Source organism: Anomaloglossus baeobatrachus, chromosome 1 (assembly GCF_048569485.1).
Source record: "Anomaloglossus baeobatrachus isolate aAnoBae1 chromosome 1, aAnoBae1.hap1, whole genome shotgun sequence".
Taxonomy (NCBI): domain Eukaryota; kingdom Metazoa; phylum Chordata; class Amphibia; order Anura; family Aromobatidae; genus Anomaloglossus; species Anomaloglossus baeobatrachus.
The window spans coordinates 25,599,547-25,627,182 of NC_134353.1; positions in this window are offsets into that span (position 1 = coordinate 25,599,547).

The window sequence follows — 27,636 nt, forward strand, 5'->3', positions numbered from 1 at the left end:
TACTCTGGACCTCTCCGTAGAGAAGCGAGAAGAGTTGACCTCTAGGTGTATCTGACACTGACTAATGAAACCACGACATGATCTGGCATCGCCAGAATATCTGTTTGGCAGAGCAAGTCGAGGATCATGTGCAGATGTCACCATGGTCTGAGGTTTATCCTCTATACTCTTGAGCCGTGACTCAAGTACTTGTATGTAACGGTGTAACTGCTGATATTCTGCCATAACTGCCAGACCCTTGGCTCAGTCCTAATGTTACGGGGGGCTGTCTGATAACCTAAAGGAGTATCAGACAGTCAGGGTCCACCGTGCAAAGACTCTGCTGCAGACTATGGCAGAGTGCAATACCTCTGTTAACTCACAGAAGGATATAATAAGTAAGTAAAGCAATTCCTCCCTTACTTGGAGGGTGTGTGGAATGATCTCTGTTAATAATCACAGAGACAAAGGCAATGTGTGCGAAATGGCACCTACCTAGGTCCGCTCTTCTAGTGGTGCAAAAGAGACGAACAGCAGCGTAAGCCGCACAAAGCTCCTACCTGCGTTCGCTCCACTAGTGTGCGAGGACACGAACCACTAGATATGGCACCTGCCTAGGTCCGCTCTTCTAGTGGTGCAAAAGAGACGAACAGCAGCGTAAGCCGCACAAAGCTCCTACCTCTGTTCGATCCCCTTGTGTGCGAGGATACGAACAACTGCCAGACGCAGTATAAGGAACGTTACCCTAGCGGCAACGTCCACCTACGAGTCGAACCACAAGGCCCAGCCAGACCATGTGCCTCAGGCACCTGCCTATGTCCGCTCCCCTAAGAGGTAAGGATACGGACAGCAGCCGAAGCTGTAAGGTATAAGAACGCTACCCTGCCAGTAGCGCTCACCTAACATAGACAGAGAGATGCCTGGAGGGACGTGCACAGAGCGTCTACTCTCATGCATGAACCAAGAGGACTGAGCGCCATGCGGCGTGTGTCAGGGTCTTATATAGACTCTGTGCCTCATCCAAGATGGAGGACACCAGAGCCAATCCGCTGCCAGAACGACAGGAGTGACGTCATGCTGGCCTATCACCGAGCAAGGCATCACAAGCACATGACCAGCGACCAATCGGCATAGAAGGTGTCAGAGACATGTGACCTCGTGTCAGCGATGATGTCACCCGCACATGTGCAATGGCTCCAAGATAGGACTTAGTCTCCAGCGCTCGCACATGTGCAGTAGCAAGAAATCTGGACTTAGTCTCCAGCGCTCGCACATGTGCAGTAGTAAGAAATCTGGACTTAGTCTCCAGTGCTCGCAGCAACCGTAACATCTCCTCTGAGACGTCTTTTTTTTAAGCTAAACATATCTAACTTTTTCCACCTCTCATCATACGGGCGGCCTCCATTACTCATCATACGGGCGTCCTCCATTACTCATCATACGGGCGGCCTCCATTACTCATCATACGGGCGGCCTTTATTACTCATCATATGGGCGGCCTCCATTCATCTCATCATACGGGCGCCCTCCATTCATCTCATCATATGAGCGGCCTCCATTCATCTCATCATATGAGCGGCCTCCATTCATCTCATCATATGAGCGGCCTCCATTCATCTCATCATATGAGCGGCCTCCATTCATCTCATCATATGAGCGGCCTCCATTCCTTGTAATAGTCTAGTTGTCGCCTTTGAACTGACTGTAACTTCTGAATGTCCTTTTTAAAATGTGGATCCCAAATCTGGATCCCATATTCCAGATGTGGCCTTACAAGTGATTTATAGAGGGATACCAATACGTTGGGATCACGGGATCTAATCTCTCTTTTTATAGACCCTAGAATCTTGTTTGCTTTAGCAGCTGCTGCTTGACATTGATGCTGCTGCTCAGCTTATTTGTTATGAAAATACCCAAGTCCTTCTCCTGTTCTGTAGTCCCGAGGTTACTTCCATTTAATGTATACGCAGCTATAGGATTACTCCGTCCTAGGTGCATTACTTTACATTTATCAACATTAAATCTCATTTGCCAAGTATCTGCCCATTCTGACATCTTTTCCAGATCTTTTTGTAATATTGTACTATCAAGGTCAGTTTTTAATATCCTACATAGTTTGGTGTCATCAGCAAAGACTGACACTGTACTATCAATCCTATCCACAAGGTCATTAATAAAGAGAGTAAAAAGAATTGGTCCAAGCACAGATCCCTGCGGCACCCCACTGCTGACTATAGCCCATTTAGAGAATGTACCATTTATGACTACTCTTTGTTTCCTATCTTTTAGCCAATTCCTTACCCAGTTGCATATTGTGTCCCCTAGTCCTTGCTTCTGGAGCTTTAGTATAAGGCTATTATGTGGTACAGTATCAAATGCCTTTGCAAAGTCCAAATAAATCCCATCAGCTGCATTACCAATATCCAGGTTTCCACATGTTTGACAACAAATAAAAAATATTCTGAAAACATTCTAAAAGACAAAAAAATGTTTGACAACCTCTCAGGAGAGGAGCAAACGGCACTAAAATTTTCCATTATAAAAGTAATAAATTCTTTGTTTTGAAGAAAATGCTTCTTCCTATTGAACACTAGAAGTGAAGTCTTGTGTCCGGCTGTAACCATTGTGCACATGTAGTGCAGGACAACGGTCTCCAGACAGGAGGCGGCACAGCGGGGGTCATGGGTCGGATGTCGCTCAGATACGGCCGCGATACTTTAGTTTCAGTTCAGGTTTTCACCCCAGAATATGATTTTACTGATACAAGATGAGAGATTCTCATTTTTCATAATGCAATAAAGTAATGGCTATTTTCTTGCTGTTTATGGTTCTTCGTGGAGTTTTATTCACTTCTTATATTTCTTGCTCTGTTATCGTTTGTCATTTGATTTATTGCAGTTTGTTTGATGATTTTTTTTTTGTATGACTGTCACAGGAATATTTTGCACAAGTGTTTATTCGCACATCACTGAATAGTTTGGCAAGTGCAGCTGAGGAATCGCACCCGTGTCTCCGGTATGTAGGGCAGGAGCACGATCACTGTGCTGTACAGCGTTCTTCGTGGAGTTTTAGTTGCTTCATATATTTCTTGCTTTGTTGTAGTTTGTCATTGATTTGTTGTAGTTTGTTGGATGATTTTTTATTCTATGTCTTTGTCACAGGATTTATTTTGCTCATCTGTCTTTTTTTGTAGAAATATTTTATTCATACACCATTGAATAGATTTTGACAAGTACAGCTGAGGAATCGAACCCGTGTCTCCGGCATGTAGGGCAGGAGCACTACCGCTGCGCTGTACATGCTGCACGCCATGCCCATCTGCAGATACTTTACTTCTCTTGTGCACAAGTCATTCTCTGCCTCCAGGATGTTCAGGAAACATATTTACAGTGAAGAATGAACAAAGCATACAACTAGCGCTCGCTGCCGGAGGATAGTGACACACGTTTCACCAAAAAAAAAAAAAATGTTTGCAGCTTTTCTTTATTAAAGTAAAGTTACAACCTACAAACAAAGGAGACAGAAATCTACAGAAGTAATGTACAGATAGGAGCAGACTGGTCATCACTGGTAAGATATGGACTATTTGGATGATTCTTATGTCGACCATCTCTTTGGTTTCTTAACTGAGAGTGGACGTTGTGTCTTCACATTGGACGGTGCGATCACTGCTCTCCTGTGTTATCTGTGCTCAGTATTGTCTCATCCACATGTATCGGTCTGGAGGTTGGGATCAGCGCACTCTCTATACTATGTCTGGCTGCACATCATTAACACTGTGGTTATTCTTCTTGCAGCAACATCAGGTCTCAAGTTGCTTCAGATTTTTTTATATCCCTTTATCACAAGATTTTTTGTAGAAGTCTTTCATTCTCGCACCATTGAAGAGAGTTTGGCAAGTACAGCTGAGGAATCGAACCCGTGTCTCCGGCATGTAGGGCAGGAGCACTACCGCTGCGCTGTACATGCTGCACGCCACGCCCATGTGCAGATATATTACTTATCATATACAAGTCATTCTCTGCCTCCAGGACGATAGGGAAACATATTTACAGTGAAGAATGAAAAAAATATAGAGTGAGAGGCTGCACAAGGTTAGAGACTAGTGATGAGCGAGCATGCTTGTTACTACTCGGTACTCGCACGAGTATCGCTGTACTCGGGCTGCTCGGCGGGGACCGAGTAATCTCGCGATACTCGTGCTGTACTCGTGGTCTTCATCCCTGCATGTTGGCGCTCTTTTGAGAGCCAGCCCTCATGCAGGGATTGGCTGGCAGACCACTGCAATGCCACAGCCCTGTTAGTTGTGGAATTGCAGTGATTGGCCGGCCCGCACAGCGTGACCGAGCCTTTATACCGGCGGGCGCGCTGTGCTCTGCTCACAGCCATCCAGACAGTCAGTGCAGGGAGAGTGTCGCTGCTTCAGGGAAAGGTTTGCGGCCCTTTATAGCTATTTCCGTAGCAGGGCTGCAAACAGTGTGACCAAAAGTCCTTCTCAGGACTATTCTAGTTGTATACAGGCAGGCAGGGTATAGCCAGGTCGGAGTACAGTAGCAGAGTCCTTCTCAGGACTATTGTTGCTGTATACAGGCAGGGTATAGCCAGGTCGGAATACAGGCTAGTGACCAAAAGAGTCCTTGTCAGGACTATTGTAGCAGTATACAGGCAGGCAGGCAGGCAGGGTATATAGCCATTCCTAGTGGTGACCGTATACCAGCCTTCATCATATCTGGGGCTGGTGTACACAGTCTAAAACAGTCCTGATAGTGTCAGACTTCTCAGTAATTGTCGCTCCTAAAAACCTGTTAGGTTCTTAGTGCGTCCGTGCTTGCATTTAAAAACCGCACGTGTGTGCCTGTCGGTGGCAGCGTACAGGTGCACTTGTGTGCGTTTTTACCAAACTATTATATAACGCACAAGTGTAGTGTATAATACACGTCAGTCAGCAGTGGCTGATAGTGTCAGAGTTCTCATTAATTTTTGCTCCTAAAACCTGTTAGGTTCTTAGTGCGTCCGTGCTTGCATTTAAAAACCGCACGTGTGTGCCTGTCGGTGGCAGCGTACAGGTGCATGATTTGCACAAACTTGGATATAATGCCCAAGTCTAGTGAATACACGTCAGCACAGCATTGCAAAATGCGCAAGGGCGTTGGCAAGGAACAAGGAAGTGGACGTGATGGTGGTGCAGGCAGAGGCCGAGGTCGTGGGCAAGCTCTAATTTTGCCACAACAAAGGGCCACATCTAGTCGCTCGCACGTCCTGTCCCAAATTCTTGGGGACCGCAGCAGTACACCGCTCTTGAACCAAGACCAGTGTCAACAGGTTGTTAGTTGGATAGCGGATAATGCTTCCAGTCAGATTGGCACCACCACAAACACTCTGTCTTCCACACGGTCAAGTGTCAGTAGCCGTGATACTGCACCGCACATTTCTGAACCTGATCCTCCTTCCTACCACAAGGCTGAGTACACGTCCTCGGACATTAATGATCCCACACTTGGACACTCGGAAGAGCTGTTCACGTTTCCATTCGCACATTCTGGCCTCTCGCCAGCTCATGTTGAAGTGGGTCATGAGGAGATCGTATGTACAGATGGCCAAATATTTGAGCAGCCACGTTCTCACGAAGTTGGCAACGTGTCATAACAAGGGGTGGACGATGATGAGACACAATTGTCAGGAAGTCAGGAGGAGGAGCAGGGTGCGGAAGAGGAAGACGTTGTGGTGGATGATCCAGTAACTGACCCAACCTGGCAGGAGGATATGCAGAGCGAGGACAGCAGTGCACAGGGGGAGGGAGGCGTAGCATCCCAACAGGCAGTAAGAAGCAGGGTGGTGGCTCCAGGCAGACGTCAGGCAACCGTTCCCCGGAACAACAACACGACACAAGGTGCCTGTACAAATGTTAGGTCTTCCCGAGTCTGGCAGTTTTTTAAGTTGGCTCCAGATGATTCTAAAAAGGCCATTTGCAACACCTGCCATGCCAGCATCAGCAGGGGTACCAAAACTAGCAGCCTGACCACCACCAGCATGATCAGGCACATGTCAGCCAAGCACCCGACTTTGTGGGAAGTACAACAGAGTCGAGGAGCAGTGCTTGCTAATGTCACTGCTACGTCTTCGCTGGTTGTGCATGCGAGCCAATCCCCTGTCCATGCTGCCTGCGAACAAGCCTCCTCCGGTCCTGCACCTGCAGTTGCCTACGCAGAAATAACACCATCATCAAGCACGTCCTTGTCCCAGCGCAGCGTTCAGTTATCCATTCAGCAAACCTTTGAACGCAGGCGCAAATACACTGCCAACACCCCACATGCCACAGTTCTAAATGCTAACATTTCGCGACTGCTTGCGCTGGAAATGTTGCCTTTTAGGCTGGTGGAGACAGAAGCATTCCGCGACCTGATGGCGGCAGCTGTCCCACGTTACTCGGTCCCCAGCCGCCACTATTTCTCCCGGTGTGCCGTCCCCGCGTTGCATAACCACATGTCACAAAACATCACACGTGCCCTGAACAACGCTGTTTCACCCAAAGTTCACCTAACCACAGACACGTGGACAAGTGCTTGTGGGCAAGGCCGCTACATCTCGTTGACGGCACACTGGGTTAATATTGTGGAAGCTGGGACCCAGTCTGAGCGAGGGACGGAACACGTCCTTCCCACACCAAGGTTTGCAGGCCCTACCTCAGTCAGTGTTTCACCCACACTCTACAGCTCCGGAATGTCATGCTCTTCAGCCTCCTCCTCCTCCTGCGCATCCTCATCCACTGTACCCTCCACACCAGTCCCAAGCTGGAAGCACTGCAGCACTGCCTCGGCGAAGTGGCAACAGGCTGTGCTGAAGCTAATCTGCATAGGTGACAAACCCCACAATGCAGAAGAGGTGTGGACAGCTCTGAAACAGCAGGCAGATCACTGGCTCACACCTCTGAACCTAAAGCCAGGAAAGGTCGTGTGTGACAATGGCCGGAACCTGGTGGCGGCTTTGAGGCGAGGCCAGCTGACACATGTTCCATGCGTGGCCCATGTGCTCAACCTCGTGGTTCAGCGGTTTCTAAAGTCATACCCAGAGCTGTCTGATCTGCTGGTAAAAGTTCGCCGCCTGTCTGCACATTTTCGAAAGTCACCTACTGCTTCAGCCGGCCTTGCCGGCTTTCAGCGCCGTTTGCATCTTCCGGCTCACAGACTGGTGTGTGATGTCCCCACGCGTTGGAATTCAACTCTGCACATGTTGGTCAGGATATGTGAGCAGAAGGGGGCAGTTGTTGAGTACCTGCAGCACCTAAGCCATCGGGAAATGGGTCAAACTCCACACATAACACCTGAGGAGTGGAGATGGATGTCCGACCTATGTACCATCCTCCAAAACTTTGAGGACTCCACCAAGATGGTGAGTGGTGATGACGCCATTATTAGCGTCACCATACCGCTACTCTGCCTTCTAAAACGGTCTCTGCTCAAAACCAAACATGATGCATTGCAGGCGGAGCGCGATGAGTTGCAGCAAGAAACAGTAGTGGGTGTGGGTGATAACACACAGCCCAGCCTCGTCTCATCACAACGTGAAGTGGAGGACTATGACGAGGAGGAGGATGAAGACATGGAGCAAATCTTCGGCCAAATTGAGGATATGACATGCACACCAATCATATCCTCGGTTCAGCGTGGCTGGCCAGAGGACAGGGTAGATGAGGAGGAGGAGGAGGAGGAGGAGGACAGCATGTTCAGTCAACGTGTTGGTCAGGCTACTGAAGTCCTGGCTGTTAAGAGTCTGGCGCACATGGCTAACTTTATGGTAAGCTGCCTGTCTCGTGACCCTCGCGTTAAGAACATCTTGGCCGACAATCATTACTGGTTGGTAACACTGTTAGACCCACGCTACAAGGAGAACTTTATGTCTCTTATTCCCGAGGCAGAGAGGTCAACCAAAATGCAGCAGTTCCGGAAGGCCATAGTCACGGAAGTAGGCAAAGCATTCCCCTCACAAAACGCTAGCGGCATAGGTCAGGAATCAGTGGACAACCAAGGCGTACAGCCGAGAGAGGCACAAGTCCAATCCGCCAGAGGTAGGGGAACAGTCTTTAAGATGTGGGACAGTTTTCTCAGCCCCTCACGTACCACAGCCCCTGAGGTGCGGGGTAGTGCCACAAGAAATCCTAAGTTTGCCCAGATGCTCAAGGAGTACCTTGCAGATCGAACAACTGTACTCCGACATTCCTCTGTGCCTTACAATTATTGGGTATCCAAGGTGGACACGTGGCATGAATTGGCTCTCTACGCCTTGGAAGTCCTGGCCTGCCCTGCCGCTAGCGTTTTGTCAGAGCGTGTTTTTAGTGCCGCAGGTGGAATCATTACAGATAAACGCACCCGCCTGTCAACTGAAAATGCTGATAGGCTGACTCTGATCAAGATGAACAAGGGTTGGATTGGGCCAGACTTCACCACACCACCAGCAAATGAGAGCGGAATTTAAAGTTTGTAACGGGAATTTGCCATGTACCTCCAGTCACCCATGGGTACACACTTCTGGACTTTGGATAATCGCTGGACTGCTCCTTCTTCTCCTCATGCGCCACCATGATGACCGTTACAAGAGTTAGGCCTTTGTTTCAGGTATACCCCCAGTGGTAAATTTTTTCGCCCATTCTTTGCAGAATGGACATTACAACGACAGGAGACCCGCTCCTTTGCAATGGGAACAATGTTTTGAGGCCCTCATGCACGTCTCTATCCAGGGACAACGTGGAGCCTCCCAATTTTTGGCTGCCCTGACAAAGGGCTATACTATAATACACCCACTTCCTGACAATGGACACTTAATGTTTTGAGGCCCTCATGCACGTCTCTATCCAGGGACAACGTGGAGCCTCCCAATTTTTGGCTGCCCTGCCAAAGGGCTATACTATAATACACCCACTTCCTGACAATGGACACTTAATGTTTTGAGGCCCTCATGCACGTCTCTATCCAGGGACAACGTGGAGCCTCCCAATTTTTGGCTGCCCTGCCAAAGGGCTATACTATAATACACCCACTTCCTGACAATGGACACTTAATGTTTTGAGGCCCTCATGCATGTCTCTATCCAGGGACAACGTGGAGCCTCCCAATTTTTGGCTGCCCTGCCTAAGGGCTATACTACAATAGACCCACTTCCTTACAATGGGCACTTCAGGTTTACAGGCCATCATGCACGTCTCTATCCAGGGACAACGTGGAGCCTCCCAATTTTTGGCTGCCCTGCCTAAGGGCTATACTACAATAGACCCACTTCCTGACAATGGGCACTTCAGGTTTACAGGCCCTCATGCACGTCTCTATCCAGGGACAATGTGGAGCCTCCCAATTTTTGGCTGCGCTGCCAAAGGGCTATACTACAATAGACCCACTTCCTTACAATGGGCACTTCAGGTTTACAGGCCCTCATGCACGTCTGTATGCAGGGGCATTGGTGAACCTCACAATTTTGGACTGCCCTGGCAAAGGAAAATACTACGAAGACTCACTTCCTCAAAATGGGCACATTAGACTCAGAGGCCTTTATGTACGTCTCTTCTCAGGGACATCGGAGTGCCACACAATGTTTTACGTAAAATCTTTCATGTATTGATCTCAAAAAGTAACATACACCAGCTCTATCTCACTATTGGTTATGTGCCCTTAACATTTCCGCCATGAAAAATCATTTTGGTGTCATTTTGGAAGGTTTTCTGGTGAGTCCGTAAAAATGGCGTAAAACGCGGACAAAATTGTTCACAGCTGTGACTTTTGAGTGATAAATGCTTCAAGGGGTCTTCCCCATGCTGTTGCCATGTCATTTGAGCACTCTTCTGAGACTTTTGTGCCATTTTTAGGGTTTCTACATGCTGCCAGGGGTCATTTCACAAAAATACTCGGGTCTCCCATAGGATAACATTGGGCTCGGTGCTCGGGCCGAGTACACGAGTATCTTGGGATGCTCGGCCCGAGCCTCGAGCACCCGAGCTTTTTAGTACTCGCTCATCACTATTAGAGACACTCGTTTGACAACAAATAAAAAATATTCTGATAATATTCTAAAAGACAAAAAAATGTTGTACAACTTCTCTTTATTAGAGTAAAGTTACAATCTGCAAACAAAGGAGACAGAAATCTACAGAAGTAACCGGAGAACTGATCTCAGGAGAGGAGCAACCGGCACAACACAAACTGCAGATTTGTCACTAAAATTCTCCATTATAAAAGTAATAAATTCTTTGTTTTGAAGAAAATGCTTCTTCCTATTGAACACTAGAAGTGAAGCCTTGTGTCCGGCTGTAACCATTGTGCACATGTAGCGCAGGACAACGGTCTCCAGTTGACATCGGTTGGATGTCGCTCCGATACGGCAGAGATACTTTAGTTGTCAGTTCAGAATATGATTCTTCTAATCCAGATAGAAATGGTTTTACTGACACAAGATGAGAGATTCTCATTTTTCATGTGTTTTTATAATTAAATAAAGTATTGTTTTATTTTCTTGCTGTTTATGGTTCTTCCTGGAGTTTTAGTTGTTTCTTATATTTCTTGCAATTTGTCATTTGATTTGTTGCAGTTTGTTAGATGAATTTTTATTGTTTGTCTTTGTCACAGGATTATTTTGTACAAGTGTTTTATTCGCACACCATTGAATAGTTTGGCAAGTGCAGCTGAGGAATCAAACTCGTGTCCCCGGTATGTAGGGCAGGAGCACGATCACTACATTGTACATGGTTCTTCGAGGAGTTTTAGCTGCTTCATATATTTTTTGCTCTGTTGTAGTTTGTCATTTGATTTGTTGTAGTTTGTTAGATGATTTTTTTTTGTATGTCTTTGTCACAAGATTTTTTTTGCACCTCTGTCTTTTTTTGTAGAAGTCTTTCATTCACGCACTATTGAAGGGAGTTTGACAAGTACAGCTGAGGACTCGAACCCGTGTCTCCGGCATGTAGGGCAGGAGCACTACCGCTGCGCTGTACATGCTGCACGCCGCGCCTATGTGCAGATAGTTACTTATCATCTACACAAGTCATTCTCTGCCTCCAGGACGTTAGGGAAATATATTTACAGTGAAGAATGAACAAAAGATACAATCAGCGCTCGCTGCCGGAGGATAGCGACACACGTTTCACAACAAAAAAAAAATGTTTGCAAATTTCCTTTATTAAAGTAAAGTTACAACCAACAAATAAAGGAAACAGAAGAGACACACGTTTGACAACAAATAAAAAATATGCTGAACATATTCTGAAAGACAAAAAAAATGTTTGACAACTTCTCTTTATTAGAGTAACGTTACAATCTACAAACAAAGGAGACAGAAATCTACAGAAGTAACCGGAGAAGTGATCTCAGGAGAGGAGCAACCGGCACAACACAAACTGCAGATTTGTCACAAAACTTTTCCATCATAAAAGTAATAAATTCTTTGTGTTGAGGAAAATGCTTCTTCCTATTGAACACTAGAAGTGAAGTCTTGTGTCCGGCTGTAACCATTGTGCACATGTAGCGCAGGACAACGGTCTCCAGACAGGAGGCGGCACAGCAGGAGTCATGGGTCAGATGTCGCTCAGATACGGCCGCGATACTTTACTTTTCATGTCAAGGTTTTCAGCCCAGAATATGATTTTACTGATACAAGATGAGAGATTCTCATTTTTCATAATGAAATAAACTAATGGCTATTTTCTTGCTTTTTATAGTTCTTCGTGGAGTTTTAGTCACTTCTTATATTTTTTGCTCTGTTGTAGTTTGTCATTGATTTGTTGTAGTTTGTTAGATGATTTTTTTTCTGTCTTTGTCACAGGATTTTTTTGCACGTCTGTCTTTTTTTGTAGAAGTCTTTCATTCACGCAACATTGAAGATATTTTGACAAGTACAGCTGAGGAATCGATCCCGTGTCTCCGGCATCTAGGGCTGAGCACTACCGCTGCGCTGTACATGCTGCACGCCGCGCCTATGTGCGGATAGTTAACATATCATCTACACAAGTCATTCTCTGCCTTCAGGACGCTAAGGAAACATATTTACAGTGAAGAATGAAAAAAAATATAGAGTGAGAGGCTGCAGAAGGTTAGAGACACATGTTTGACAACAAATAAAAAATATTCTGATAATATTCTAAAAGACAAAAAAAATGTTGTACAACTTCTCTTTATTAGGATAAAGTTACAATCTGCAAACAAAGGAGACAGAAATCTACAGAAGAAATCAGAGAAGTGATCTCAGGAGAGGAGCAACCGGCACAACACAAACTGCAGATTTGTCACTAAAATTTTCCATTATAAAAGTAATAAGTTCTTTGTTTTGAAGAAAATGCTTCTTCCTATTGAACACTAGAAGTGAAGCCTTGTGTCCGGCTGTAACCATTGTGCACATGTAGTGCAGGACAACGGTCTCCAGACAGGAGGCGGCACAGCGGGAGTCGTGGGTCGGATGATGTCAGTTATGGCCGCGATACTTTAGCTGCGAGTTCAGGATCTCAGTCATGGATATGACTCTTCTAATCCAGACAGAAATGTGAACGTTGTCACAGTCTCGAGATGACAGATTCTCACTTTTCACGAGTTCCCATAATGGGGTAAAGTCGGTGACTATTTTCTCCTGAATACGAGATTTTTTTCTGCTGTTTTGTAGACAAGGAGTGAGCGCCTCTATGTGCATCTGTAACACGTCTCTTATGTTTCCATTTTCCTGGAGGCCGGACTGGAACAAAGTAGGATCATTGTCAGAAAGCAAACTGATCTGGGTCAGAACCTCATAGAGGATGACACAGACATCATCAGGTCTCATCTTTGAGACATTATCAATAAATGATTCCATATTGTGCGCTCGCTCATTGTTACACACAGACATTGTAGGATTCCGGTCACTGACGGCGCGGTGCAGCCATGTAAAGAATTCGGTTGGAGGTAATTTGTTTTTGCCGACCGGCTCTAGACCGGCCAGCATTTTTACAGACATGACCATAAACACTATTTTGGAGAACGTCATGGCAGGCTTTGCCTTTGTTTCCTTGTTTCAACCTTTTGGGTTTACTTTTTGAGAGATGTCAGAGATGACAGTGACAGAGTTGTGTCTTCACAGTGCGCGGTGCAATCGTTATCTGTATCGGTGTATGTAACGCCAGGACTCAAATTGTCAATGTTTCCATGAAAGGCAGAAGCTTTATCAGTCTTCTCACCGCAGATTATACTGAACATCAAAGTCAGAACATTCGGTGCATAGTGCAGCGGCCGGTGTCGCTTCTGCTGATAACTGGGCTCCATATTGGCCCTTATATACTCTCCAGAAGAGACACATTTTATTCTCTGGAGCAGACATTCACACAATGCTTCACAGCAAACATGGTTATTGCCATTTCTTTGCTTAAGACATTTTTCTTGCTGCTTTGTGAGGCTTTTTTTCAGACAAACTTGGAAGCAAAGTAACTCAAAGGCTTCACATTTACTGATAAGTTACAGTCAGGTAATATCAGCGATGATACAGCTCAGGACTCGAACCCGTGTCTCTGGCGTGTAGGGCAGGAGCACTGCCGCTGCGCTGTACATGCTGCACGCCGCGCCCATGTGCAGATAGTTACTTCTCATCTACACAAGTCATTCTCTGCCTCCAGGACGAGAGGGAAATATATTTACAGTGAAGAATGAACAAAAGATACAACCCGTGCTCGCTGCCGGAGGATAGTGACACACATTTCACAACAATAAAAAATGTTTGCAAATTTTCTTTATTAATGTAAAGTTACAACCAACAAATAAAGGAAACAGAAGAGACACACGTTTGACAACAAATAAAAAATATTCTGATAATATTCTAAAAGACAAAAAAAATGTTGTACAACTTGTCTTTATTAGAATAAAGTTACAATCTGCAAACAAAGGAGACAGAAATCTACAAAAGTAACCGGAGAACTGATCTCAGGAGAGGAGCAACCGGCACAACACAAACTGCAGATCTGTCACTAAAATTTTCTATCATAAAAGTAATAAATTCTTTGTTTTGAAGAAAATTCTTCATCCTATTGCACACTAGAAGTGAAGCCTTGTGTCCGGCTGTAACCATTGTGCACATGTAGTGCAGGACAACGGTCTCCAGACAGGAGGCGGCACAGCGGGAGTCATGGGTCGGATGTCGCTCAGATACGGCTGCGATATTTTAATTTTCAGTTCAGATTTTCCGCCCAGAATATGATTCTTCTAATCCAGATAGAAATGGTTTTACTGATAGAAGATGAGAGATTCTCATTTTTCATAATGAAATAAACTAATGGACTATTTTCTTGCTGTTTATGGTTCTTCGTGGAGTTTTAGTTGCTTCATATCTTTCTTGCTTTGTTGTAGTTTGTCATTTGATTTGTTGCAGTTTCTTTGATGATTTTTTTTTTGTATATCTTTGTCACAGGATTATTTTGTGCAAGTGTTTTATTCGCACACCATTGAACAGTTTGGCAAGTGCAGCTGAAGAATCGCACCTGTGTCTCCGGTATGTAGGGCAGGAGCACGATCACTGCGCTGTACATGGTTCTTTGTGGAGTTTTATTTGTATCAGACATTTGTTGCTCTTTTGTAGTTTGTCTTTTGAATTGTTGCAGTTTCTTAGATAATTTTTTTGTACTTCTTTCTCTTTTTTTTTTTTTTAAGTCTTTCATTCATGCCCTATTGAAGAGAGTTTAGCAAGTACAGCTGAGGAATCGAACCCGTGTCTCCGGCATGAAGGGCAGGAGCACTACCGCTGCGCTGTACATGCTGCACGCCGCGCCCATCTGCAGATAGTTACTTCTCGTGTGCACAAGTCATTCTCTGCCTCCAGGACGTTAAGGAAACATATTTACAGTGAAGAATAAACAAAAGATACAACCCGCGCTCGCTGCCGGAGGATAGCGACACACGTTTCACAATAGAAAAAAAAAAAAGTTTGCAACTATTCTTTATTACAGTAAAGTTACAACCAACAAGTAAAGGAAACAGAAGAGACACACGTTTGACAACAAATAAAAAATATTCTAAACATATTCTGAAAGACAAAAAAAAATGTTGGACAACTTCTCTTTATTAGAATAAAGTTATAATCTGCAAACAAAGGAGACAGAAATCTACAGAAGTAACCGGAGAAGTGATCTCAGGAGAGGAGCAACCGGCACAACACAAACTGCAGATTTGTCACTAAAATTTTGCATCATAAAAGTAATAAATTCTTTGTTTTGAAGAAAATGCTTCTTCCTATTGAACACTAGAAGTGAAGCCTTGTGTCCGGCTGTAACCATTGTGCACATGTAGCGCAGGACACCGGTCTCCAGACAGGAGGCGGCACAGCGGGGGTCATGGGTCGGATGTCGCTCAGATACGGCCGCGATACTTTAGTTTCAGTTCAGGTTTTCACCCCAGAATATGATTTTACTGATACAAGATGAGAGATTCTCATTTTTCATAATGCAATAAAGTAATGGACTATTTTCTTGCTGTTTATGGATCTTCATGGAGTTTTAGTTGCTTCATATATTTCTTGCTTTGTTGTAGTTTGTCATTTGATTTGTTGCATGATTTTTTTTTTGTATGACTTTGGCACAGGATTTTTTTGTACAAGTGTTTTATTCACGCACCATTGAACAGTTTGGCAAGTACAGCTGAGGAATCGCACCCGTGTCTCCGGCATGTAGGGCAGGAGCACGATCACTGCACTGTACATGCTGCACGCCGCGCCTATGTCGCGGGCGGGGAGGAGGGTGTCAGCACTGCGCTCATCCCTCTGCTCGGGTCCGGCTGCTGCTGCTCAGTGGTGGCTCGAGCTGTGGGCCGGATCCCAGGGGTTCTCGAGCGGCGCTCCTCGCCCGTGAGTGAAAGGGGATTGGGTTTTGGGATATAGTCTATTGTCCGTGACGCCACCCACGGTTGTGGTGATTTGTTGACACCACCGCTGCTCTGTATGGGGATCCCGGGAGTGATGGTGTGAAGCAGCAAGTTGTTGTGTTGCCCCTCCGTGGGTAGGGGTTGGTGATCCCGGGGCCCGGTGATGAGGTGGGAGATGCAGGGCCTGGTGGGCGCAGGGACGCGGGGGCAGCACTGTGCCTTGCGGCACTGTGGTACTCACTCAGCCTGAAACCGTGACACAGTTCTCGGTAAACCACACGGCTGGAAAGACGGTTCCCACGGACGGCTGCACTTGCTTTCCCCAGAAGGTGACGGTGATGGTCCCTTTGTCCTGCACCTATGATGGTTGTGGTTGCGATGGGTTCCCACCGGTAACCCGCTCCCCGGCTTGGTTATGGACCGGAGGAGCCCTACTCCTTGCCCGCAGGCGCTGGCCCTGAGAAACTGGTGCCCTGGCGGTGGCGGTGTCTCTCCGTTACTGGTTGGACGGTTGCCTTCAATCGGGACTTGGTTGTTTGGAGACAGACGTCCCCTTCACTGACGGATTTGGCAAATTATGGCGACTCCTAGCCTTGCCGGGGTCCGAGAGGCCCCTGCCCTGGTGCTGACTGTTCCTTGTACACTGCTCCAAACCGCCGGGTCACCACCCGTCCGCGGTCCTTCCAGCAACCTCTGAGCAGTCACCCCTCCAGACAGTCACCGCCGTCTGCTGACCTTGCTGTCACGGTCCGGGCACACAGCCGGACCAACTTCAGGCTTTTCTCCTCAGCTCCTCTACCACTTCACTTCCTTCTACTTTCACTTCCTAAACTTATCTGCCTGGTTCTTCCCGCCTCCAGAGCTGTGAACTCCTCGGTGGGCGGAGCCAACCGCCTGGCCCACCCCCTGGTGTGAACACCAGCTCCTGGAGGAAGGCAACAAGGATTTTTGTAGCTTGGGTGTTCCTAACTGGGGTGTAGGGTGTGGTGGTGTGATGACCTGTGACCCCTGGCTTGCCCAGGGCGTCACATTCCCCCTTAGCAAAATGCAGACCGTCCGCGGGCTGCCCGTCCAACACCGGTTTTATTTTTCTGAAAAATATATAACAGTGTAAAACGGTAACATATTTACATTTTTATTACTTCTTCCCATAACGGGAGGCACTTTACTTAAACGTTGCAAAACGGTTCACGGTTACAGTTTCCGCTCTCTCCCACCCAAGCAACCTGGCCCTGATGCTGCCCCTAAAGCCCAGGCAGCACCCCTTGACCCAAGTCCAGCACAAGTTACCCGAGCGGGATCTGTCCTTCCCCTCCAGAGGGTAGCCACCGGTTCCTGTGGTGGCTGGGCCCCAGCCGGCTCTACTGCGGGCCCTCCCTCCAACCTGCCTCTCCGGAGGCGGTAACTGCGGAAACGGTAACTGTAAACAACTTATTTACATGCCACTTAACGTTTGTGGTTGCCCTGCAAGTTCACGGGCTTGTCCATGAGCAGTTCCTCATGCAAACTTTTTAAATGGTCCCCTCGGGGACAACGGTGCCGGCAACGGCCGGTTTTCTCAATCACGGTAAATCAGGTGAAGCTTCGGTAATCATTTTCTCTTATCATTTTGCAAACTAAAACTCAGTGGTGGTCCCAACGGGGACTGGAGAACGGTGCTCCGCTGCCCTTACTGCGCATTTTCGTCCTCCTCACCCGGCTCGGGGTGGAAGAACACTGACACCAGCCCCTCTAGTGCATAGCAAGCACGGCGTGGAAGGACCGCCCGATACCCGTTGTTTCCCGTTCGGGGGATATATGTGGCCTCCATGCCAGGCAGGGCAACGACCCCCTCCTCTTCTTCCGACACAGGCTCAGTGTCAGGTCCGGAGTCGCTATCTTCTGCCCCCGCGCCAGGCGGGTTGCTGCCAGCTGCCGCAGCCTCCAGGCTCGCCACTCTTTCAGCCACCATCACGGAGGGGTGTACACTGGACGGGTCATACGTAGCGCGATGCACGGGTACGAAGAAGGGAGGCGGCATGGGGGCCAGGGGCAGACCGGGTCCCTCAGCCGCAGCGGCCGGTCCCTCGGGGACACAGGGGCGTGGGTCACTCACCAGCTCCTCCATCATGGCCTCCGCTCCATACACCCGCGCAACAGCAGCTATCGCCTCCACCTCTGCGGTCCACTGCTCCATCAGTCTGCAGATCTGGCTCCGGTAGTGACGGCAGATCCCCGCCGTCCGGGCCCTCAGCCATGCCGCTGTTCCGGGCACCAGCTCGGTAGCCTCCGCATAACTAGGTGGGGCGGACATTCCTTGCTAGGGTCGGCGGACCACGGGATCTCAGCGTCTCTGGTTGCACCGCCACACTCACATGCGGCCTGCCGCCATCGCGTCCCCCTTAGCTTCTGTTCAGCCACTCCTCTATCGGGGCAGAGTTTTGGCCTTCACGCCTCTGCTACTCGAGAAGACGCTCGAGCGGGGACTTTTCGCGCCAAAGATGGCGGCTTCTGAAATTCTCCTGCCGGACACCTCCGGCGGTAACAAGGCGCACCTCTACCAGATGACAGAGCGGTAAGATCCTGTTCGTGACGCCAAGTTGTCGCGGGCGGGGAGGAGGGTGTCAGCACTGCGCTCACCTCTCTGCTCGGGTCCGGCTGCTGCTGCTCAGTGGTGGCTCGAGCTGTGGGCCGGATCCCGGGGGTTCTCGAGCGGCGCTCCTCGCCCGTGAGTGAAAGGGGATTGGGTTTTGGGATATAGTCTATTGTCCGTGACGCCACCCACGGTTGTGGTGATTTGTTGACACCACCGCTGCTCTGTATGGGGATCCCGGGAGTGATGGTGTGAAGCAGCAAGTTGTTGTGTTGCCCCTCCGTGGGTAGGGGTTGGTGATCCCGGGGCCCGGTGATGAGGTGGGAGATGCACTCACTCAGCCTGAGACGGTTCCCACGGACGGCTGCACTTGCTTTCCCCAGAAGGTGACGGTGATGGTCCCTTTGTCCTGCACCTATGATGGTTGTGGTTGCGATGGGTTCCCACTGGTAACCCGCTCCCCGGCTTGGATATAGGCCGGAGGAGCCCTACTCTTTGCCCGCAGGCGCTGGCCCTGAGAAACTGGTGCCCTGGCGGTGGCGGTGTCTCTCCGTTACTGGTTGGACGGTTGCCTTCAATCGGGACTTGGTTGTTTGGAGACAGACGTCCCCTTCACTGACGGATTTGGCAAATTATGGCGACTCCTAGCCTTGCCGGGGTCCGAGAGGCCCCTGCCCTGGTGCTGACTGTTCCTTGTACACTGCTCCAAACCTCCGGGTCACCACCCGTCCGCGGTCTTTCCAGCAACCTCCGAGCAGTCACCCCTCCAGACAGTCACCGCCGTCTGCTGACCTTGCTGTCACGGTCCGGGCACACAGCCGGACCAACTTCAGGCTTTTCTCCTCAGCTCCTCTACCACTTCACTTCCTTCTACTTTCACTTCCTAAACTTATCTGCCTTGTTCTTCCCACCTCCAGAGCTGTGAACTCCTCGGTGGGCGGAGCCAACCGCCTGGCCCACCCCGTGGTGTGAACACCAGCTCCTGGAGGAAGGCAACAAGGATTTTGGTAGCTTGGGTGTTCCTAACTGGGGTGTAGGGTGTGGTGGTGTCATGACCTGTGACCCCTGGCTTGCCCAGGGCGTCACACCTACGTGCAGATACTTTACTTCTCATGTGCACAAGTCATTCTCTGCCTTTAGGACACTAAGGAAACATATTTACAGTGAAGAATGAACAAAACATACACTCAGCGCTCGCTGCCAGAGAATGGTGACACACTTTCCACAAAAAAAAAAAAATGTTTGCAGCTTTTCTTTATTAAAGTAAAATTACAACCTGCAACCAAAGAAAACAGAAATCTACAGAAGTAATGTACAGATAGGAACAGACCGGTCATCACTGGTTTGATATGGACTATTTGGATGATTCTTAGGCTATGTGCGCACGTGTGCGCTCTGCACCTCACCGAAAAGGTGCGCTTCAGAGCGCAGCTGAAAAGCTGCGTTCTGAAGCACATGGTGCCGGCGAGAACGTGCGCTCTGCCTGCAGCTCCTGCCATAGACAGAGCAGGGGCTGCCGGCAAAGCGCACGGAAGAAGTGACATGTCACTTCTTAGAACGCAGCGATTCGGGCAGCAGCCGAAGCGCTGCGTTCTAATATGCCACATGCGCACGGCCCCTGCACAATCTCCATAGATTATGCAGGGGACGCAGGACGCATGCAGTTTCGCTGCACTACAAAGCGCAGCGTAACTGCATGTATTTACACAACGTGCGCACATAGCCTTAGGTTGACCATCCCTTTGGTTTCTTAACTGAGAGTGAAAGTTGTGTCTTTACATTGAACGTTACAATCACTGCTCTTTGGTGTTATCAGTATTGTCTCATCCAGATGTATCGGTCTGGAGGTTTGGATCAGCGCACTCTCTTGTACCCTATGTCCGGCTGCACATCAATAATACTGTGGTTATTCTTCTTGCAGCAACGTCAGGTCTTAAGTTGCTTCAGACATTTCTTCCTGTGTTGTGGTTTGTCACAAGATTTTTCTGTAGAAGTCTTTCATTCTTGCACCATTGAAGAGAATTTGGCAACTACAGCTGAGGACTCGAACCCGTGTCTCCGGCATGTAGGGCAGGAGCACTACCGCTGCGCTGTACATGCTGCACGCCGCGCCTATGTGCAGATAGTTACTTATCATCTACACAAGTCATTCTCTGTCTCCAGGACTCTAAGGAAACATATTCACAGTGAAGAAGGGAAAAAATATAGAGTGAGAGGCTGCCGAAGGTTAGAGACACTCGTTTGACAACAAATAAAAAATATTCTGATAATATTCTAAAAGACAAAAAAATGTTGTACAACTTTTCTTTATTAGAGTAAAGTTACAATCTGCAAACAAAGGAGACAGAAATCTACAGAAGTAACCGGAGAACTGATCTCAGGAGAGGAGCAACCGGCACAACACAAACTTCTGATCTGTCACTAAAATTTTCCATTATAAAAGTAATAAATTCTTTGTTTTGAAGAAAATTCTTCATCCTATTGAACACTAGAAGTGAAGCTTTGTGTCCGGCTGTAACCATTGTGCACATGTAGCGCAGGACAACGGTCTCCAGACAGGAGGCGGCACAGCGGGGGTCATGGGTCGGATGATGTCAGTTATGGCCGCGATACTTTAGCTCTGAGTTTAGGATCTCAGTCAGGGATATGACTCTTCTAATCCAGACAGAAATGTGAACGCTGTCACAGTCTCGAGATGACAGATTCTCACTTTTCACGAGTTCCCATAATGGGGTAAAGTCGGTGACTATTTTCTCCTGAATAAGGGATTTTTTTCTGCTGTTTTGTAGACAAGGAGTGAGCGCCTCTATGTGCATCTGTAACACGTCTCTTATGTTTCCATTTTCCTGGAGGCTGGACTGGAACAAAGTAGGATCATTGTCAGAAAGTAAACTGATCTGGGTCAGAACCTCATAGAGGATGACACAGACATCATCGGGTCTCATCTTTGAGACATTATCAATAAATGATTCCATATTGTGTGCTCGCTCATTGTTACACACAGACATTGTAGGACTCCGGTCACTGACGGCGCGGTGCAGCCATGTAAAGAATTTGGTAGGAGGTAATTTGTATTTGCCGACCGGCTCTAGACCGGCCAGCATTTTTACAGATATGACCATAAACACTATTTTGGAGAACGTCATGGCAGGCTTTGCCTTATTTTCCTTGTTTCAACCTTTTGTGTTTACTTTTTGAGAGATGTCAGAGATGACAGTGACAGAGTTGTGTCTTCACAGTGCGCGGTGCAATCGTTATCAGTATCGGTGTATGTAACGCCAGGACTCAAATTGTCAATGTTTCCATGAAAGGCAGAAGCTTTATCAGTCTTCTCACCGCAGATTATACTGAATATCGAAGTCAGAACATGCGGTGCATAGAGCAGCGGCCGGTGTCGCTTCTGCTGATAACTGGGCTCCATATTGGCCCTTATATACTCTCCAGGAGAGCCACTTTTTATTCTCTGGAGCAGACATTCACACAATGCTACACAGCAAACATGGTTATTGCCATTTTTTTTGCTTAAGACATTTTTCTTGCTCTTTTGTGGGGGTTTTTCAGACAAACTTGGAAACACAGTAACTCAAAGACTTCACATTTACTGATAAGTTACAGTCAGGTAATATCAGCGACGGTACAGCTCAGGACTCGAGCCCGTGTCTCCGGCATGTAGGACAGGAGCACTACCGCTGCGCTGTACATGCTGCACGCCACGCCCATCTGCAGATAGATTACTTCTCGTGTGCACAAGTCATTCTCTGCCTCCAGGACGTTAGGGCAATATATTTACAGTGAAGAATGAACAAAAGATACATCCAGCGTTCGCTGCCGGAGGATAGTGACACACGTTTCACAACAAAAAAAAATATTTGCAACTATTCTTTATTAAAGTAAAGTTAAAACCTACAAAGAAAGGAGACAGAAATCTACAGAAGTAATCAGAGAACTGACAAACAGCAAACGGCACAACACAAACTTCTGATTTGTCACTAAAATTTTTCCATTATAAAAGTAATAAGTTCTTTGTTTTGAAGAAATTGCTTCTTCCTTTTGAACACTAGAAGTGAAGTCTTGTGTCCGGCTGTAACCATTGTGCACATGTAGTGCAGGACAACGGTCTCCAGACAGGAGGCGGCACAGCGGGGGTCATGGGTCGGATGTCGCTCAGATACGGCCGCGATACTTTAGTTTTCAGTTCAGGTTTTCACCCCAGAATATGATTTTACTGACACAAGATGAGAGATTCTCATTTTTCATAATGCAATAAAGTAATGGACTATTTTCTTGCTGTTTATGGTTCTTCGTGGAGTTTTATTCACTTCTTATATTTCTTGCTCTGTTGTAATTTGTCATTTGATTTTTTGCAGTTTCTTGGATGATTTTTTTTTTGTATGTCTGTCACAGGATTATTTTGTACAAGTGTTTTATTTGCACATCACTGAATAGTTTGGCAAGTGCAGCTGAGGAATCGCACCCGTGTCTCCGGTATGTAGGGCAGGAGCACGATCACTGTGCTGTACAGCGTTCTTCGTGGAGTTTTAGTTGCTTCTTATATTTCTTGCTTTGTTGTAGTTTGTCATTGATTTGTTGTAGTTTGTTGGATGATTTTTTATTCTATGTCTTTGTCACAGGATTTATTTTGCTCATCTGTCTTTTTTTGTAAAAATCTTTTATTCATACACCATTGAATAGATTTTGACAAGTACAGCTGAGGAATCGAACCCGTGTCTCCGGCATGTAGGGCAGGAGCACTACCGCTGCGCTGCACATGCTGCACGCCACGCCCACGTGCAGATACTTTACTTCTCTTGTGCACAAGTCATTCTCTGCTTCCAGGATGTTCAGGAAACATATTTACAGTGAAGAATGAACAAAGCATACAACTAGCGCTCGCTGCCGGAGGATAGTGACACACGTTTCACCAAAAAAAAAAAAAAATGTTTGCAGCTTTTCTTTATTAAAGTAAAGTTACAACCTACAAACAAAGGAGACAGAAATCTACAGAAGTAATGTACAGATAGGAGCAGACTGGTCATCACTGGTATGATATGGACTATTTGGATGATTCTTATGTCGATCATCTCTTTGGTTTCTTAACTGAGAGTGTAAGTTCTGTCTTCACATTGGACGGTGCGATCACTGCTCTCCTGTGTTATCTGTGCTCAGTATTGTCTCATCCACATGTATCGGTCTGGAGGTTGGGATCAGCGCACTCTCTATACTATGTCTGGCTGCACATCATTAACACTGTGGTTATTCTTCTTGCAGCAACATCAGGTCTCAAGTTGCTTCAGATAATTCTTAGTTTGTTAGATGATTTTTTTTATATCCCTTTATCACAAGGTTTTTTGTAGAAGTCTTTCATTCACGCACCATTGAAGAGAGTTTGGCAAATACAGCTCAGGAATCGAACCCGTGTCTCCGGCATGTAGGGCAGGAGCACTACCGCTGCGCTGTACATGCTGCACGCCACGCCCATGTGCAGATAGATTACTTATCATATACAAGTCATTCTCTGCCTTCAGGACGCTAAGAAAACATATTTACAGTGAAGAATGAAAAAAATATAGAGTGAGTGGCTGCCGAAGGTTAGAGACACACGTTTGACAACAAATAAAAAATATTCTGATAATATTCTAAAAGACAAAAAAATGTTGGACAACTTCTCTTTATTAGAATAAAGTTACAATCTGCAAACAAAGGAGACAGAAATCTACAGAAGTAATCGGAGAACTGATCTCAGGAGAGGAGCAACCGGCACAACACAAACTGCAGATTTGTCACTAAAATTCTCCATTATAAAAGTAATAAATTCTTTGTTTTGAAGAAAATGCTTCTTCCTATTGCACACTAGAAGTGAAGCCTTGTGTCCGGCTGTAACCATTGTGCACATGTAGCGCAGGACAACGGTCTCCAGTTGACATCGGTTGGATGTCGCTCCGATACGGCAGAGATACTTTAGTTGTCAGTTCAGAATATGATTCTTCTAATCCAGATAGAAATGGTTTTACTGACACAAGATGAGAGATTCTCATTTTTCATGTGTTTTTATAATTAAATAAAGTATTGTTTTATTTTCTTGCTGTTTATGGTTCTTCAAGGAGTTTTAGTTGCTTCATATATTTCTTCCAATTTGTCATTTGATTTGTTGCAGTTTCTTGGATGATTTTTTTTTTAGTATATCTTTGTCACAGGATTATTTTATACAAGTGTTTATTCGCACACCATTGAACAGTGTGACAAGTGCAGCTGAGGAATCGCACCTGTGTCTCCGGTATGTAGGGCAGGAGCACGATCACTGCGCTGTACATGGTTCATTGTGGAGTTTTATTTGTATCAGACATTTCTTGCTCTGTTGTAGTTTGTCTTTTGATTTGTTGCAGTTTCTTAGATGTTTTTTTTTTGTACTTCTTTGTCTTTTCTTGTAGAAGTCTTTCATTCACGCACTATTGAAGAGAGTTTAGCAAGTAAAGCTGAGGACTCGAACCCGTGTCTCCGGCATGTAGGTCAGGAGCACTACCGCTGCGCTGTACATGCTGCACGCCGCGCCCATCTGCAGATATATTACATATCATCTACACAAGTCATTCTCTGCCTCCAGGACGATAGGGAAACATATTAAAAATAAAAGTATGAAGCAAAAGATACAATCAGTAGATCAGTAAAGAGTCCATACCTTCCATCACACTGACACGTCTGACAAGAAGAATTAGTCTGAGAAACACAAAATGTTTAACAAATTTTCTTTATTAAAGTTACAATCTGCAAACAAAGGAGACCGAAATCTACAGAAGTAATCGGAGAAGTGATCTCAGGAGAGGAGCAACCGGCACAACACAAACTTCTGATTTGTCACTAAAATTTTCCATTATAAAAGTAATAAGTTCTTTGTGTTGAAGAAAATGCTTCTTCCTATTGAACACTAGAAGTGAAGCCTTGTGTCCGGCTGTAACCATTGTGCACATGTAGCGCAGGACAACGGTCTCCAGACAGGAGGCGGCACAGCGGGGGTCATGGGTCGGATGTCGCTCAGATACGGCCGCGATACTTTAGTTTTCAGATCAGGTTTTCACCCCAGAATATGATTTTACTGATATAAGATGAGAGATTCTCATTTTTCATAATGAAATAAAGTAATGGACTATTTTCTTGCTGTTTATGGTTCTTCGTGGAGTTTTAGGTGCTTCATATATTTCTTGCTCTGTTGTAATTTGTCATTTGATTTTTTGCAGTTTGTTGGATGATTTTTTTTTTTGTATGACTTTGTCACAGGATTATTTTGTACAAGTGTTTTATTCATGCACCATTGAAGAGTTTGGCAAGTACAGCTGAGGAATCGCACCCGTGTCTCCGGTATGTAGGGCAGGAGCACGATGGTTCATTGTGGAGTTTTATTCACTTCATATATTTCTTACTCTGTTGTAGTTTGTAATTTGATTGTTGGATGATTTTTTTTTCTATGTCTTTGTCACAGGATTTTTTTTTGCTCGTCTTTATGCTTTTGTAGAAGTCTTTCATTCTTGCACCATTGAAGAGAGTTTGATAAGTACAGCTGAGGAATCGAGCCCGTGTCTCCGGCATGTAGGTCAGGAGCACTACCGCTGCGCTGTACATGCTGCATGCCACGCCCATCTGCAGATAGTTAACATGTCATCTACACAAGTCATTCTCTGCCTCCAGGACATTAGGGAAATATATTTACAGTGAAGAATGAACAAAACATACACTCAGCGCTCGCTGCCGGAGGATAGTGACACACGTCTGACGAAAAAAAAAAAATGTTTTCAACTTTTCTTTTTGAGAGTAAAGTTACAACCTGCAAACAAAGGAAGCAGAAATCTACAGAAGTAATGCAGAGATAGGAGCAGACTGGTCATCACTGGTATGATATGGACTATTTGGATGATTCTTAGGTTGACCATCTCTTTGGTTTCTTAACTGAGAGTGTAAGTTGCGTCTTTATATTGAACGGTGCGATCACTGCTCTTCGGTGTTATCTGTGCTCAGTATTGTCTCATCCAGATGTATCGGTCTGGAGGTTGGGATCAGCGCACTCTCTTGTACCCTATGTCCGGCTGCACATCATTAATACTCGGGTTATTCTTCTTGCAGCAACGTCAGGATTCAAGTTGCTTCAGACATTTCTTCCTGTGTTGTAGTTTGTTAGATGATTTTTTTGTACAAGTCTTTTATTCACGCACCATTAAAGAGAGTTTGTCAAATACAGCTGAGGAATCAAACCCGTGTCTCCGGCATGTAGGGCAGGAGCACTACCGCTGCGCTGTACATGCTGCACGCCGCGCCTACGTGCAGATAGTTAACATATCATCTACATAAGTCATTCTTTGCCTTCAGGACGCTAAGGAAACATATTTACAGTGAAGAATGAAAAAAAATATAGAGTGACAGGCTGCCGAAGGTTAGAGACACTCGTTTGACAACAAATAAAAAAGATTCTGATAATATTCTAAAAAACAAAAAAAAATGTTGTACAACTTCTCTTTATTAGAAAAAAGTTACAATCTGCAAACAAAGGAGACAGAAATCTACAGAAGTAATCGGAGAACTGATCTCAGGAGAGGAGCAACCGGCACAACACAAACTGCAGATTTGTCACTAAAATTCTCCATTATAAAAGTAATAAGTTCTTTGTTTTGAAGAAAATGCTTCTTCGTATTGAACACTAGAAGTGAAGCTTTGTGTCCGGCTGTAACCATTGTGCACATGTAGTGCAGGACACCGGTCTCCAGACAGGAGGCGGCACAGCGGGGGTCATGGGTCGGATGTCGCTCAGATACGGCTGCGATACTTTAATTTTCAGTTCAGGTTTTCCGCCCAGAATATGATTCTTCTAATCCAGATAGAAGTGGTTTTACTAACACAAGATGAGAGATTCTCATTATTCATGTGTTTTCATAATGAAATAAAGTAATGGCTATTTTCTTGCTGTTTATGGTTCTTCATGGAGTTTTCGTCGCTTCGTATATTCCTTGCTCTGTTGTAGTTTGTCTTTTGAATTGTTGCAGTTTCTTAGATGATTTTTTTTTTGTCCATCTTTGTCTTTTCTTGTAGTGGTCTTTCATTCATGCACTATTGAAGAGAGTTTAGCAAGTACAGCTGAGGAATTGAACCCGTGTCTCCGGCATGTAGGTCAGGAGCACTACCGCTGCGCTGTACATGCTGCACGCCGCGCCCATCTGCAGATATATTACATATCATCTGCACAAGTCATTCTCTGCC